We start from the raw sequence: 15,042 nt of genomic DNA on the forward strand, positions 1-15,042 counted from the left end.
TGCCTTACCAATTCGGCTATCTGGGCGACTGTGTTCTCCTTCACTTTCTGGGCTATTTATATTTACTAGAAGTGTATCTGACGCTTGAGGGTGGTAGCCAGCGCCACTCTGACTACACGGGGAGAAGGGGACCTTCTTTTCAACCCCCGGGGCGTGACTCGAGCGTCTACAGCCTGTCATGAGCGGGTAACTGGCGGGAAGCCCTCTTATGCTACCTAGGCATCAAGGCTGCCAGAGCCGAGACCCTCGCTAGGCTTTCGCAGAATAATATAGTAAGGAAATGAGGGGCTCGTTGAGGAAATACAGAAAGACAGGGCAGCAGTCTACAACGCCAAAGGCGGCATAGGGGTGTGGTTAGGCTCTTTTCTTTTTCAGTGCGGTTAATGAAGTAAACATTTTTTTATTATACAGAAGAAAGAAAGAAAAACACGCGCCCAGAGTGGGGACCGAACCCACGCCTTTCGATTACATGTCGAATGCCTTACCAATTCGGCTATCTGGGCGACTGTGTTCTCCTTCACTTTCTGGGCTATTTATATTTACTAGAAGTGTATCTGACGCTTGAGGGTGGTAGCCAGCGCCACTCTGACTACACGGGGAGAAGGGGACCTTCTTTTCAACCCCCGGGGCGTGACTCGAGCGTCTACAGCCTGTCATGAGCGGGTAACTGGCGGGAAGCCCTCTTATGCTACCTAGGCATCAAGGCTGCCAGAGCCGAGACCCTCGCTAGGCTTTCGCAGAATAATATAGTAAGGAAATGAGGGGCTCGTTGAGGAAATACAGAAAGACAGGGCAGCAGTCTACAACGCCAAAGGCGGCATAGGGGTGTGGTTAGGCTCTTTTCTTTTTCAGTGCGGTTAATGAAGTAAACATTTTTTTATTATACAGAAGAAAGAAAGAAAAACACGCGCCCAGAGTGGGGACCGAACCCACGCCTTTCGATTACATGTCGAATGCCTTACCACCCTCAAGAGTCAGATACACTTCTAGTAAATATAAATAGCCCAGAAAGTGAAGGAGAACACAGTCGCCCAGATAGCCGAATTGGTAAGGCATTCGACGTGTAATCGAAAGGCGTGGGTTCGGTCCCCACTCTGGGCGCGTGTTTTTCTTTCTTTCTTCTGTATAATAAAAAAATGTTTACTTCATTAACCGCACTGAAAAAGAAAAGAGCCTAACCACACCCCTATGCCGCCTTTGGCGTTGTAGACTGCTGCCCTGTCTTTCTATATATATATATATATATATATATATGTATATATACATACATATTTATGGAAATATTGTTTGGCTGTCAAGGAAACCTCGGAAAGCAAAGGGGAGAATGTGGTAGGTCATTGAAACAGATAAAGAATTTGGAAAGACAGAAAGAAAGTGGAGGAAAAAAATGCCCGCCGGATGGCATCTGAACCCACGACCTCCAGAATACCGGTCTGGTGTGATGACCTCTATGCTACCAGCCGGGCTATTTCCACCGCCACTTTGTGGAGTATTTGTGCTTTTGAGTATAAAGTGGCGGGGATAATAGCCCCGCCGGTAGCGTAGTGGTCATCGCACCAGACCTGTATTCTGGAAGTCGTGGGTTCGGATCCCACCCGGCTGGGAATTTCTTTCCTCCACTTTCTTTCTGTCTTTGCAAATTCTTTATCTGTTTCAATGACCTACCACCTTCTCCCCTTCGCTTTCCGAGTTTTTTGACAGCCAATGATTATTTCTGTCTCATTTCTACGAGCCCCTCATTTCCTATTCTGATTCGCTACATGCATAGCCAGGGCATCTGTTCTCGCAGTCTAGGTGCCATAGGGAGCTTAAGAGAGTTCAACGCTGGTCGACCACTCTCGACATGTCGTAGAAACTCGAGTCACGGCACGGGGATGTGTAAACGGGAAACACACCAAGGGGTGTGTTTCCCGTTTAGTCATAACTGTGCACCCATCGGCATTATCATCTGTAAATGATCATCATGATCCCCTCGCTTCGACTGCGGACGAACGTCTGGGCTCGGTGACCGAATAAAGGCCTTCTTGCGAAACGCCGTCTCTCAATATATATTTATATCAGTGTGTCGTACTGAAAAAAAATACCGTTTCGGTTACGGTTCTGGTTCAGGCGAAATCATTTCGTTCCGGTTCAGTTGCGGTAAGACGAAATCACGTGCCGAACTGATTCGCGAACCGGTTCCGGAGCTTGAACTGGTTTGGGAACCGGTTCGATGAGTAGAATTATCACTGAAATCAGAAAAAAAACTTTGAGTAGTTTAAAGCGACAGTAAAATCAAAACACAAAAAAAATTTAAAATGCTGCCTTTCCGCAAGGGCAGTGGTGCAATTACAAAGCAAACTTTAAACAATTACGAAATATTAAAAAAACAGATGAAGTGGCGACGATTTACCACCTACTTTCGCGCCCAGACTTTATGTTGTTCTAGCGACTATTCATAAAGCCACCGCCAAGAGATATGGCGGTGGGATACATTTTCTGCCCTTTCCTTTTTTGTTGAAACCGCAATCATCGCTATGGAATCGCCCATCACGCTAACCTTGAAGCCTTAAATTTAGGCCTGTTTACTGGCGCGTTGAAATACCAGCGCCTAATACCAATGGCGCACATTTTTTTTTATATTTGTAACAAAACACAAATTCCTACAACAGGCTCATCAATACTATCAATGAATGAGATGGTTTGGTCACCCTGAATAATTTGTTAGCTGCCCCTTATCGAATGTGTTAGCCACACTTTAGTAAGCTTTAGCTTTAGTTAACGCTCAGTCACTGCATTATTGCTCGGACCACTGCAATTCCTTTTGCGAAAGCTATACCGGATGTGTGCATTACAATGAGTATGTCATCGTACCGCCTGACCCCCGGCCATCGTTCCGTGTGCTACATTGCGGAATCTTATAACAGATTATGCTGTTACAAAGTGAAAGGGAAATTTAACGCGCGGAGCTGAAGATGGGACTTTTTTGGGTAGACGCTCTTTAATTCGTCCACAGCAGTACTCCCCTCCAGAATGAGTAGCAGTAGAAGTAACGTAGCGAGTTGGGCAGCCAGTACAAGTGCACCTTCGAAATAAAGTACATCTGAAAGAGCCAAAACTGCAGAGCAAACAGAAAAGATGTTCCCTGGATGAATGGGACAGTGTGAGGTACCTGCCTGCTTTTCTGCACGTGTCATCTGAAGACAAGGATGATGGCTGCAGTTTCTTGCAAGGGATTAAGTGCGTACCTTAACAGTTTTCCTTGACATATCTGTTGTTATTTGTGTCTGTAAAATACGGAACCTGTCCACTGTACTGTCCTCAAAAAGCGACCACGGAACTCACTTCCTTCGCATTTATGACACGTTTTGTTGTGAAAGGCAGGGCAAAGAAAAGTATTTATTCTCCACGTTTTGGTGCTTTTTTTAATTATTCGGTTTTACTCACATTTCGCGTAATATTTTAAAACAACGTGATTCGCCTTTTCTTTTTTTGTTGTTTTCCGTGTAAACGCATTAAAAAAAAACTGGTGCATTTATTGCCCGTGCTATATGTCTGCTCCGAGGCGCAGCTAATGTTGAAGGCTGGCAGACTTATTTTAACCAGCTGGTGATATTAAACGTGGATCAAAGTCTCGATACACGGAGTTTCTCGATTTCCATCTACCTCTGCTCCGATGCGCCGCTTGTGTTGTAGGCCGCAGACCTATTTTAACCAACTGGTAATATTAAACGTGGATCGAAATCTCGATACACGGGCGTTTTCGATTTCCATCTACTTCAGAAAAACGGTCGTGGGGAAGGGAGATCGTGGCCGCTTGGAGTCAGCAGCAAATGGCTTAGCCACTAAGCAGCTCCTGCGGTCACACTTGTATAGTATTAACAATTTGCAGGTGTCGGACCTTTTAAAAAATTATGAAATGCAAAACGTTTACACACATCGGGTGTGGGCTTTCGCTGTTGCGCAGTGGAGCCCTCCTGCAGCCTGATTGCTGCTATAAACTCGCAGCTCGGGAAGGCCAAAGTCGTTTTATATTCCTTGCAAGCTGCCGAGAATAACATTTCGTTTGGTCAGCTTGCACTACGCTCGCGCTCCCAGCAGCAACAGACCATTGCTATATTGGTGCTGATTCCTTTCCCCTGTTGTTACATAGAGCGTGGTAGTGTTCATTTCTCTGTAGGGGAAAGTGCGGGAGCGAGTACGAAGTTGATGGTACGTGAAAAAAAAAATTCACTATCTTCCCGTAGGGGAACCCTGAGTAGTATGCGAAGCAGCCATGGGGTTGACTCAAGTTCCCATTAGTCTTCACTTCGATCGCGGCGTTGCGGGAGGAGAATGAGGGTAGCGGAGCGCGCGCGCGCGTCATTTATACCGCGGAGCTACGGTAGCGCCCCCAGCTACCGTCGCGGTTCTAACCCTAAGCTGCTTCGCATTATCGCGCGCGGAGTCGCAGGTGTTACCATCGGTTGCGCAATCCAGGAGAGGAGAGCAGCTTCGGAGAGGAGAGGAGGAATGTAGGACAGGAGAGGAGTGTCGCAGAGGAGAGGAGGAATGCCTCGCATACTACTCAGGGTTCCCCTAAGGGAAGATGACGACGGTTGTTGAACGCGAAGCTATCTCGTAATGGATTCTTTGGTTGGCCAATCCCTAGGGGCATCCTGCCACAATCATCATCAGTGGTGCCTGGCCAGGCATGCGCAGTGGGTGTACGGACGGCGGACAACAACGACAAGGGAGGGGGGGTCACAGCCCCGAGCATGAGATGCTTCCATCTAAAAGGCCTGAATTTCATTGACAGTGCACTATCAACAACGGAGGGTCGAACCATTTAGGAATGAACTGGTAGCCGTTATTTCTTTTTTCGGTTCAGTTCCGGTTCGGTTCCGGCTCGACACACACACACACACACACACACACACACACACACACACACACATATATATATATATATATATATATATATATATATATATATATATATATATATATATATATATATAAACCGTTATTTTCTGTCTATATATATATATATATATATTAATTGTTACGTGGCGGCAGGACACAGATGAGACGAACGATGCGATGGAGTGCAGCGATCTATTCACATTATGTACAGTGCGGCCATGACAAAGCTCGCGCAAGGTTCGCGCCAGGCACTTCGTCGTCGTCGTCGTCGTCATCGTCGTTAGTTCAAGGAGCTGTCAGGCATTGTCCACCTTAGTTCCGTAACATCACCCCCCGGTTCGAGGACGACCGACCCGGTCGTGGCCGAGGCAACGCGAGGATTGCGATGAGGATGAGAGATGCGATGACAAGGTACGGTGAAGATGTGCCTGCCGCCACCGATGACGATGATGCACGTGATGATGCCTGGCCCCGCAAAAGCGATGTCTTGAAGACAGAAGCGGACCGTCGGAGGAACTCGAACCACGTCGGACGAGAGGGCTGGGGACGCGGCTTCTGTTCTTTTGGTCTCGGCATGTAGCGGCTCGTCTTCATCGGCTGGTCACGGGCTGGGGTCACGAGGCGGGGGACGTGGTCGAATGCTCGTCGCAGAGGGCTGGGGCTGCCCGACACGGCCGACGTTTCCTCGACGATTCCGCCCGGGCCTAGACGATGCGATGTGGAGGCCAGGATGGGGATGACACCGCACACTCCACCAAAATGTTACTTGGCGGCAGGACACAGATGAGACGAACGATGCGATGGAGTGAAGCGATCTATTCACATTATGTACAGTGAAGCCATGACAGAGCTCGCGCAAGGTTCGCGCCAGGCACTTCGTCGTCGTCGTCGTCGTCATCGTCGTTAGTTCAAGGAGCTGTCAGGCATTGTCCACCTTAGTCCCGTAACAATATCTATATATATATATATATATATATATATATATATATATATATATATATATATATATATATATATATATATATATATATATATACACTGGCAATGACGACTGCAATGACGACTGCAACCTTGATATATATATATATATATATATATATATATATATATACAGCATAATCATATAACTGTAAATAAGAAACGCTACACTTACAACGCAACCACAGATAGCATAGAGGACTTTAACGCCAGTGAACACCCTGAGGCAGATGATAACGTTGCCGCCACTACAAACAATGTCCCCTAGGACTGCGAGAGGGGCAGTGGACGGCCGCTCGCACAACTGTCTGTCATATTCACCAATGCACACAGTATTGTTAACAAACATGATTCATTGTCATCCGCAATATATACTTCTGCGCATATTATCGCACTCCCAGAAACTTGGCTGTCTCTGGATATACAAAACTCTGAAATCATTGAAGAAGCGTCCCACTTTAACATATATCGATACGACCGCACTACGTCCCGTGGTGGTGGCGCACTTCTGGCAATTTCTAACAAAATTCCTTCTTCGAGCGTATCAGTTAGCAGCAATCTCGAAATCATCTGGGCCTCAGGAACAGTTTGTCATCGCCAATTCATTCTTGGCGTGTTCAATAGATCCCGGTCGTCTTCCACCAATTTTATAAATGAACTGCATGACGTCCTAATGATATTACTACCAGGTTCCCTACATCAATCGTCATACTTTTAGGCGACTTCAACTACCCCAATATAACATGGAATACTAATCCTCCCACGTTAGCTCCGGTTTCAACCGAATCGCAAGGATTCTTGGACATGTGTTCCACCTTTTCACTCACCTAGGTTGTTTCCGAGCCAACCAGGCTATCACCTACCACATCAAACACACTAGACTTAGTTCTAACAACTACCCCTGATCTCATCTCTGCTGTAACTTGCTTTCCTGGAATCAGTGACCATCTACTGCTTAACTTTCATATAAAAGATTCCGTGCCCGAACGCTCCAAAAAACGGAAAACTGTTTTCGACTACAACAGAGCAAACTTTAACGCAATAACTACTGAACTCGATGCATTTAGAGCCGTCTTCTTGAGCAACTTCGACAATAACTCACTACAATCCAACTGGGACGCATTCGAAAACAAAGTGCATGAACTAATTGAAAAATTTATTCCAAAGCGAGTCATTACCACGCATTCTCACGCACAATGGTATAACATTCATATCAAACGGTTATCGAACAAGAAGAAGCGTCTCTATTCCGTAGCTAAACGATCACCTTCCAGCTTGCGTTGGAATGCGTACAAGACTGCAACTGAAGCATATCTTGCAGCTATCAAAACGGCGAAATAAAATTTTCTATCTAACGTCCTTCCATCGATGCTTGCTTCAAATGTAAAAAAATTTTGGCGGACCATTAACGCTCCTTCTTATGATACTATTGCCTTGCATGATTCATCTGACAAACCATCCCCAACAATCTCTGTGCAGCACTTCTCAACCAAACATTTTTCAGCAATTTTTCCTCTGATTCTTCGAAGGGAATTCCCCCAACACAAGCATTGAATTATGAATCTAAACCTCCAGTACGAATAGATGTATCTGGTGTCGCTAAGCTTATCGACGGGTTGAACAACTCGTCATCTCCCGGCTTTGATGGCATCAACACCAAATTTCTGAAAAACACTAGCGTATAATGTTCAGTTCTATTAACCAAAATATTCCAACAGCCTTTGGACACGGGTACGCTTCCTAAACAATGGAAAATAGGTAAGGTGATTCCACTCTTCAATTCGGGCAGCAAAACCTTTCCTTTATATTACCGCCCTATTTCTCTCACCAGTAACTGTTGCAAAATATTAGAACACATCATCTACAGTACCTTGGTTAACTTTCTTGAGTCCAACCCATTTTTTTCCGCAGCTCAACATGGATTCCGTAAGTCATACCCGTGTGAAACCCAACTAATATGTGTTACTCACAAATTGCACCAAATCTTAGATCGATCATCTCATGCCGATTGCATCTTCTTAGATTTTTCAAAAGCGTTTGACAGGGCTTCACATAGATTGCTGCTTCATAAACTAAAAGGCTTAAATTTGGACGATACCTTGTTAAAATGGATAGAATTTTTTCTTACTAATCGTTCTCAGTTTGTTGTAGCTAATCAATATTGTTCGGGTTTTAGTCATGTTGCATCTGGCGTTCCACAGGGATCGGTGCTTGGGCAGCTATTGTTCCTTGTTTATATCAACGAATTGGCTAGTCTTTTAAACTCAAATGTTCTTCTATTTGCAGATGATTGTGTTGTTTTTCGTGAAACAATTAGTGGCAATGACATAACCATATTACAGTCTGACCTTAATGCTGTTGCTAACTGGTCCAAAGCCTGGTCAATGGAACTTAATATTAAGAAATGTAAAGTAATGCGTATTTCCCGCACCAAGACGGCCCCACCACCCTTTTATCTTAACAGTGTCCAATTAGAATCCGTTACATCTTATAAATACCTTGGCATCCACATTACTACTAACTTAACCTGGAACCTTCACACCGAATATGTAATTAGCAACGCAAACCGCATGCTCAGTTACTTACGTCGTAGTTTCTATAAGGCGCCATCGCAACCTAAACTAATGCTCTACAAAACACTTATACGTTCCAAACTGGAATACGCATGCTCGGTATGGGACCCAAGTCCGGATAAACTTAAAAATTCCCTAGAACTTGTTCAAAAAAACTCAGTTAGGTTTATTCTGTCCAACTATAATAGAACAGCCAGTATTACTGCCATGAAATCTAACCTTGCCCTCCCCTCTCTGTCAGCACGCCGTCAAATTTCCTGACTAACTCTTTTTCACAAACTGTATACCCACCATGTTCTGCATGACCAGTTTATCGGTTCACCCCATTATCGATCTGATCGTATCGACCACAGCCACAAAGTTGGAATTGACATTTGCAACACTCAGCATTTCTTTCACTCTTTCTTGCCCAAGACTAGTAGGGAATGGAATCACCTTGCTTCTAGTGCTGTATCTATTAATGATAACGAACAGTTCCGAAATTTTATTGCTCGAATTGTATAAATAGTATAAAGTCTATAAATCTGTATAATCTGTAAAAATTGTAGGAATCTGTAACCTCTCTTATGACTGTGAGTTGCTGTTTTTTTTCTCTCGTTGATCTAGCTAATATTGTATAATTAGCTTATATTGTACTTCATTTTTTCCTTCTTTGTTTACCTGAATTCTACCTCCACTCCCCTCTGTAATGCCTTTGGCCTTGAGGGTATCATAAATAAATAAATAAACAAATAAATAATCTACTCTAATGAAGGCAAGCCCTGTTGCCGCTACGTGAGTGAACCTTCTTTGTTATTGTTCTTGCTGTGTATCCGACTGTTTACTTATAATATTTCTGCACGCTTTGTGAGTTTTATCTTTCTTTATATTTGTTTCTAACATGAGCGCTGACAGGACCACAGCAAAGAACATCATGTGCACATTTCCGCAGACCGCAACCACAACAGTTGTTGTCGGGAACTCCCAGCGTAAGTATTTGTATCATCACTTCGATCCCCTCTGCCCTGGAACCCCCGCTTTTGTTTTCCAGCCTGGCGCATGCATTGCTGACGCACGATCACTGATCGACTTTATCCCTGTCTCGGCCACTACAGTTTTTCTGCATATTGGTACTATTGATCTCAGCTCTACTTTCGCTCTACGCAGCTTTACTCCCTGACTGACCTCATTCTTGAATCTCGGCCGAACATTTCCACTATCTTGGCCAGTCTCATTCTTCCCCGCTCCGCTAACCACCGCCGCGACTACCGCATCTCTCGTTTCGCTCCCTGCTACCACGAAAAGGCACGCCGTTTCAACACAATTCTCCCATAATTTCGCGGCCACTCACGCTTTGTCTGATCCAGGAAACATGGCTTTGAGAACCTTCGAGCATGCCGAGTACTCGCTGCTGATGGCTTACACCCAAGCTTCGAGGGTGTGGCCTTGCTGGCCGGCAACATTCGTGCACTCTGCTTCATGCACCAGCGCTGCAATGCTCTGGGGTGGCGCGACTTCGCATGCACCGCCAACCCAGATGCAGCCCCGACTCTCTTTTCAAATGGCAGAGACTTTCCACCACTGCCTCCAATTCTATCCAGTGTAAAGACCCCGGAGGAGTATCGGGACAGCAGCCGACCGCCACCGCTAGCAGCCCATTCCCTAAGTTCACAGACGAGCGTCACGTCAGCGGCCTGCCGCCCCCACCAGCCAAACCTGCAACGGCCACAACGCCCCGAGGGAACGCTCGCGGCGATACTACGAAGCTCCCCCACCAGCGTCGCACTGACAGCATGCCACGCCCAAACTCCGTATCTTCAGCGACCGCTGAGCCCACGGAAACCAATAGCAGCGTGTCCGTCGGACCTTCCGAGGTCTAAAATCCAGCCCCCCGAGCCACGTTCCCGTACAACCTTCACAAGAGGCATCATAGCAAGCACTGGCTACAACACAAAAACAAAACAGGTAACGCGGCCTCCTTCCCCGTTTGACGAAAGTTTTTAAAGTTAAGAATAATCACTGAAAATCGCATACGTTCTGAATTGCACGTTTCCGCTCTTGCACAGTATTTGACTGCCGTTGTGGCTCCCAGGTGTCTCAGGACTAGAATAAAACCTACTACTACCGAACTTTCCCCGTCCAACATAAAAAACTGGAAACAGGTACTCGATAAAGCAACTTTACAAATAACTGAAATAATCCTCAATCACTAGGAAACTGCCGCCCATTCTCTCCGAAAGAAAGACGAACTACTCAGTCAGGAACTAAGCAAAAGGGAGGTCAACCTTTTAAGCAAATACGAATCCAACAAGGCCTCCGCCATAACCCGAACAAAAGCTTCCAAATTTTACCGAGATAAGATTGCTAACACTGGCCCCACGCGTAAGAATATAATAAGCTCCGGAACTGGTACCTGCCCCCACTCTGAAAATAGAACCGATAATGTGTTTACAACTGTAATAAATGTTTCGACTACTGCACCCCAACCTGTTCAGTTAAACACCAGTACTAAGAATCTTCCCTCGTCTGGCGTTACGACAAAAAATCTTACCCGGAATGTAGTGAACCTTTCAAGTATAGCCCTCTCCCCAGTTCAATGAACGGCTTGTCAAAGGGCCTAAACGTTTGCCCGGCTACTGGTGTTATTGAAGAATTTCAACTTTCTAAGGACTTAGATCATTTCTCCAGAACATGAGGCTACGAGAATACTTCTACGATCCCCCTGCGACGCAAGAAGCCAGCAGCACCCTACCTAACTATGAGCACTGGCCCCTCTCACACAGCAAGATAGTTGCGTCGACATGTACATCAAGGCTGTCCAACGCGATGTGGTAAAAGCATACCAAACACAAATTTTTTTCCGCCATAACATGACTACCTACGAAAAGAAAGCTATAGAGGAACTCGCAATCTGTCCCGACAGAATTATTAAACCTGCCGATAAGGGAGGTGCCATCGTAATCCTTGACAACACCGACTTTGTTAACGTGGCCAATGAGCAACTAACCGCATCGATGTTCTACAAAGCGCTACCCAATGATCCCACTCAACACTAAAGCAAATCGTCAAAGATAAACTTGCTGAGTTTGTTAAAAATGAAACAATAAATGAAACCAAACCATGGCTCGTTCCCTGATCACTTTAAGCCCAGTAGCCGTTAAATCCTATCTTCTCCCTAAAATTCACAAGGTGAACAACCCAGGCCGCCCCATTATTTCTGGGATTGGTACTGTTAGCGAAAACCTATCGCGCTATGTGGATAATCTCATTTGCGACATTCCGCCGAGCTTTCCCTTCTTCATTAGGGATACCAATGATTTTCTATCAGACATCTCAACAAATGAAATACCTGATAACTGCCTCCTAGTCACCGTCTATGTTGCGTCACTGTATACTAACATCCCCCATAAAGATGGCATCACCGCTGTACCTCTTGAGTATGAGCAGTCATCGTGGGACAAACCTATTGATTCTTCTATTCTTGAAACCTTTCTTATGCTTATGAATGAAAGAATGAATTTATTGTCAAAGAAAAGAAAAGTGAAGTGCACCAGCAGGCGTAAATTCTCACAACTCGGAGTGGACACCAGACACCTGCTGGTGGGGGGTTGGGGCAGAGGAAAACAGATTCATAGAGAGGAGAGACAGAGGATAGAGGTGACATATTTACAGAAGACAGGACAGAGAGGAGCATATTGACAACTTAACAAACACACACACACACGCACACACGCACACGCACACGCATGCACGCGCACACACAGACACACACACACACACGCACGCTCGCACGCACGCATGTACGCATACACGCACACACACACACACGCACACGCGCGCGCACAAACACACAACACAACACACACACACACACACACACACACACACACACAGAGAGAGAGAGAGTTTGGTCCAGGATAAAAAAGGAAAAAAAGTCCACACAGTTACTCGGCCAGGAAGTGTAGTGTCAGGCGGAGCCCTGAGGCATCGAGGTAGCCGCCCAATGCCTCGTGGACGCTGTCCCGCTCCCTGGCGTTGCCCGGCGGCCATAGCAGCTGATCGAGCCTTCCCTCCCAGGGCGGCCAGCAGTTCCGGTCTCCCTGCCGCATACCCGAGGCACTCGAAGAGCAGGTGCGGCAGGGACTGGACAGGTGCGCTGCAGTGCTGGCAGGAAGGGCTGTCGGCCAGCCCCAGGCGGTGCTTCCGTTCATTTGTCCTGGACACAGCCCCCACGCGGAAGCGCAGGCTTGCCGAATGCTGATGTTGGGGCAGCCGTGCGGCCCGCGCAGGAGGTCGGGCCTCTCCAGCCGCCAGCCGTGGGTTCGGGTGCTGTGCCCGCACGTGCGCCTGTATAAGCAGGCGGGAGTCGTCCGCCGGTGCCTGGGCACCCGTGGCCGAGGGGGTCAGCTCGTGGGCCTCGGCGGCCAGCTCGTCCGCCCGCCCGTTGCCCTCGATGCCGATGTTGCCGGGCACCCACTGCAGCCGCAGCCGGGCGCCTCTGTTTGCCAGCCGCTCCGCCTTCTCGCGCACGCCCCGAAATAGAGGGGAGTGCGGGTCACCCTCCCGGATGCGCAGCAGAGCCACTCGGGAGTCGCCAAGCAGGGCGCAACGTTCAGGTGCGGGCTCCAGCTCCAGCATAGGTCCAGGCCCAGCTGGACCTCCACAAACTCTGCCGTGGCCGAGGATGCGGCGTAGAGCAGCCGGGCCTGCCGGGTGGCCTACCCCCAGCATGGCAGCCGCTGTAGTCGAGCTCTGCCGCTGCCGCACAGGGCCATCCGAGTAGGCCAGGGTGAAGCTCTCCAGGTCTTTCCAGACGACGGCCCGGACCGCGTGAAAGGAATTGCCCGGACGCTCGCGCGCGAAAGGGAGAAGAGGAGTGCAAGTGGCAAAGGCGAAGGGCGCTTGGTTTTTCCGCCGTTGTACACACTCCCTGCGCTCTGGGACCTGCAGGAGCAGTGTGCCTTCTGCGCTAGCCGGTCCTCATGTTACGTGAAGTGTTTCAATCGGCATGTTGTATTTCGCTTTCTGCTACGGTCGCGCTGTGGATTGAACGCGTAATTATTCATGTTCTAAAGAAGTTACGAGTGCTTCAACCGTGCCTGTGTTACATTTCGCGTTATCAACAGGTGTAGCCCGCCGTTTATGCACTTACGTGAAGCGGCAAGTGTTTGGATCAAGCCGGTCGTGGTTTGGATCACGACAGCCGGTCGTAGTTTGGATAGACAGTGTGCGTTACCGAATCCGCTCCTCATTCTCTTACTAAAGGGCTTCAACCCTGCCTCTGTGCGTGATTTCGCGTTCTGAGGCGTTGCCCGCTGCTGCAGATTTCGAAGTGCCTCAACCGTTCGCCAATCGCCGCGTATATGAACCGGCTGTTTCTCGAGCGTGTATCTACACCGTTCACCCGGTGATCGACCGCCGCTGTAAAAGTTACAAAGTCAACCTTTGTGAGGTGTTGCCCACCACTGTGGATTTCTGAGTGCCTCAGCCGTTCGCGAATCGCCGCGTGGTTGCAAACGTGGATCTACAGCATTTACCCTGCATGGAATCGGCATAACCTTTGGCCCGAAAATTGCATTGTGTGCCATAATTGTTTGTGCGATAGTGCAGACAGCCGTGTAGCTTCAGACATATTTTTTTCTAGCGTTTCGTACAGACGATATGGCAACTGAAACTCCCTAAAGTTTCGTCAGGCGGAATGAAAACTGGACAGAGTCCTTCAGTGATTTACTATTGCCCAGATGCGTTGCCTCCATCAGGCGGGATGGCTTTTCATTGTGTTATTCAGTAAAGCTTGGGTGTTGGGCTAGTTGGTATGAAGACATGAGGAAAAGCAGAGCACCGAAGTTGACGAGACGACCACAGAATAAAGGAACAAACGAAGCACGTCAACCGTTTCGTTTGTCCCTTTATTCCGTTGTCGTCTTGTAAACTTCAGCGCTCTACGTTTCCTCATGTGTTCATTGTGTCCTTTGGGGTGTGCTGCCTTTGCTAAATGTGTTGTCCAATGCTGGAATCAAATTTGGCCCCCGGTTCTCTTTGGCTACAGCCACTGTAGTTACAGCCACGGTAGCCATTGTTTTCACCCGGCGTGCAGTTCACATGGTGAGAGCAGAATTGCTTAAGAATGCTCACTTCTTGAAGCATATTTGGGAAACTGGTGATTAGAATGCAATAGTCTTCACATCAAAGGCTCTGTGACAAACTTGCTAACCCACGCTTTGCAATTTGTCTGCTGTACGCTTAATTTGCACATGAGACACTGTTTTAAGAGTGAGTGCTCATGCATGTGTTGCTGCGGGCCAGCTAACAGTGCTGAACCGGCTTTAAAAGTTGGTATGCGAGAAAACCCATAATTTTTCAAGCCTTTTCTTTAATTCATCGAACTGGATTTTTCTCTTTCGCTTTTTGGAAACATATCAGGGCACGTCACAAAGCGCCCAGAGCAAGCCAAGCCTGACTATTCAGTTGTTACGAAGTTCTTAAAAACTTTGCTGATTGCCCTTCACTTTTGTTACGTTGTGTCATTCTGTTACATTCCACCTAAAGTTACTTTGGTGTGGCGGCGTACAGCCAAATATGCCACCAAGTCCCATCTCTTTGCTGGCAGGGCATTGTGACATCGGCC

At 47.3% G+C, this 15,042-nt stretch overlaps 1 non-coding gene across 1 annotated transcript; it reads left to right on the forward strand.

Annotated features, from left to right (window-relative positions):
* The first annotated feature begins 1,029 nt into the window (after positions 1-1,029).
* Trnat-ugu (transfer RNA threonine (anticodon UGU)) lies at positions 1,030-1,101 on the forward strand. The gene has a single exon. It is a non-coding gene; the product is annotated as a tRNA-Thr (tRNA).
* The last annotated feature ends 13,941 nt before the right edge of the window (positions 1,102-15,042 follow it).

Source organism: Haemaphysalis longicornis, unplaced genomic scaffold (genome assembly GCF_048455015.1).
Source record: "Haemaphysalis longicornis isolate Haplotype H1 unplaced genomic scaffold, Haemaphysalis longicornis Haplotype H1 scaffold_47, whole genome shotgun sequence".
Lineage (NCBI taxonomy): Eukaryota > Metazoa > Arthropoda > Arachnida > Ixodida > Ixodidae > Haemaphysalis > Haemaphysalis longicornis.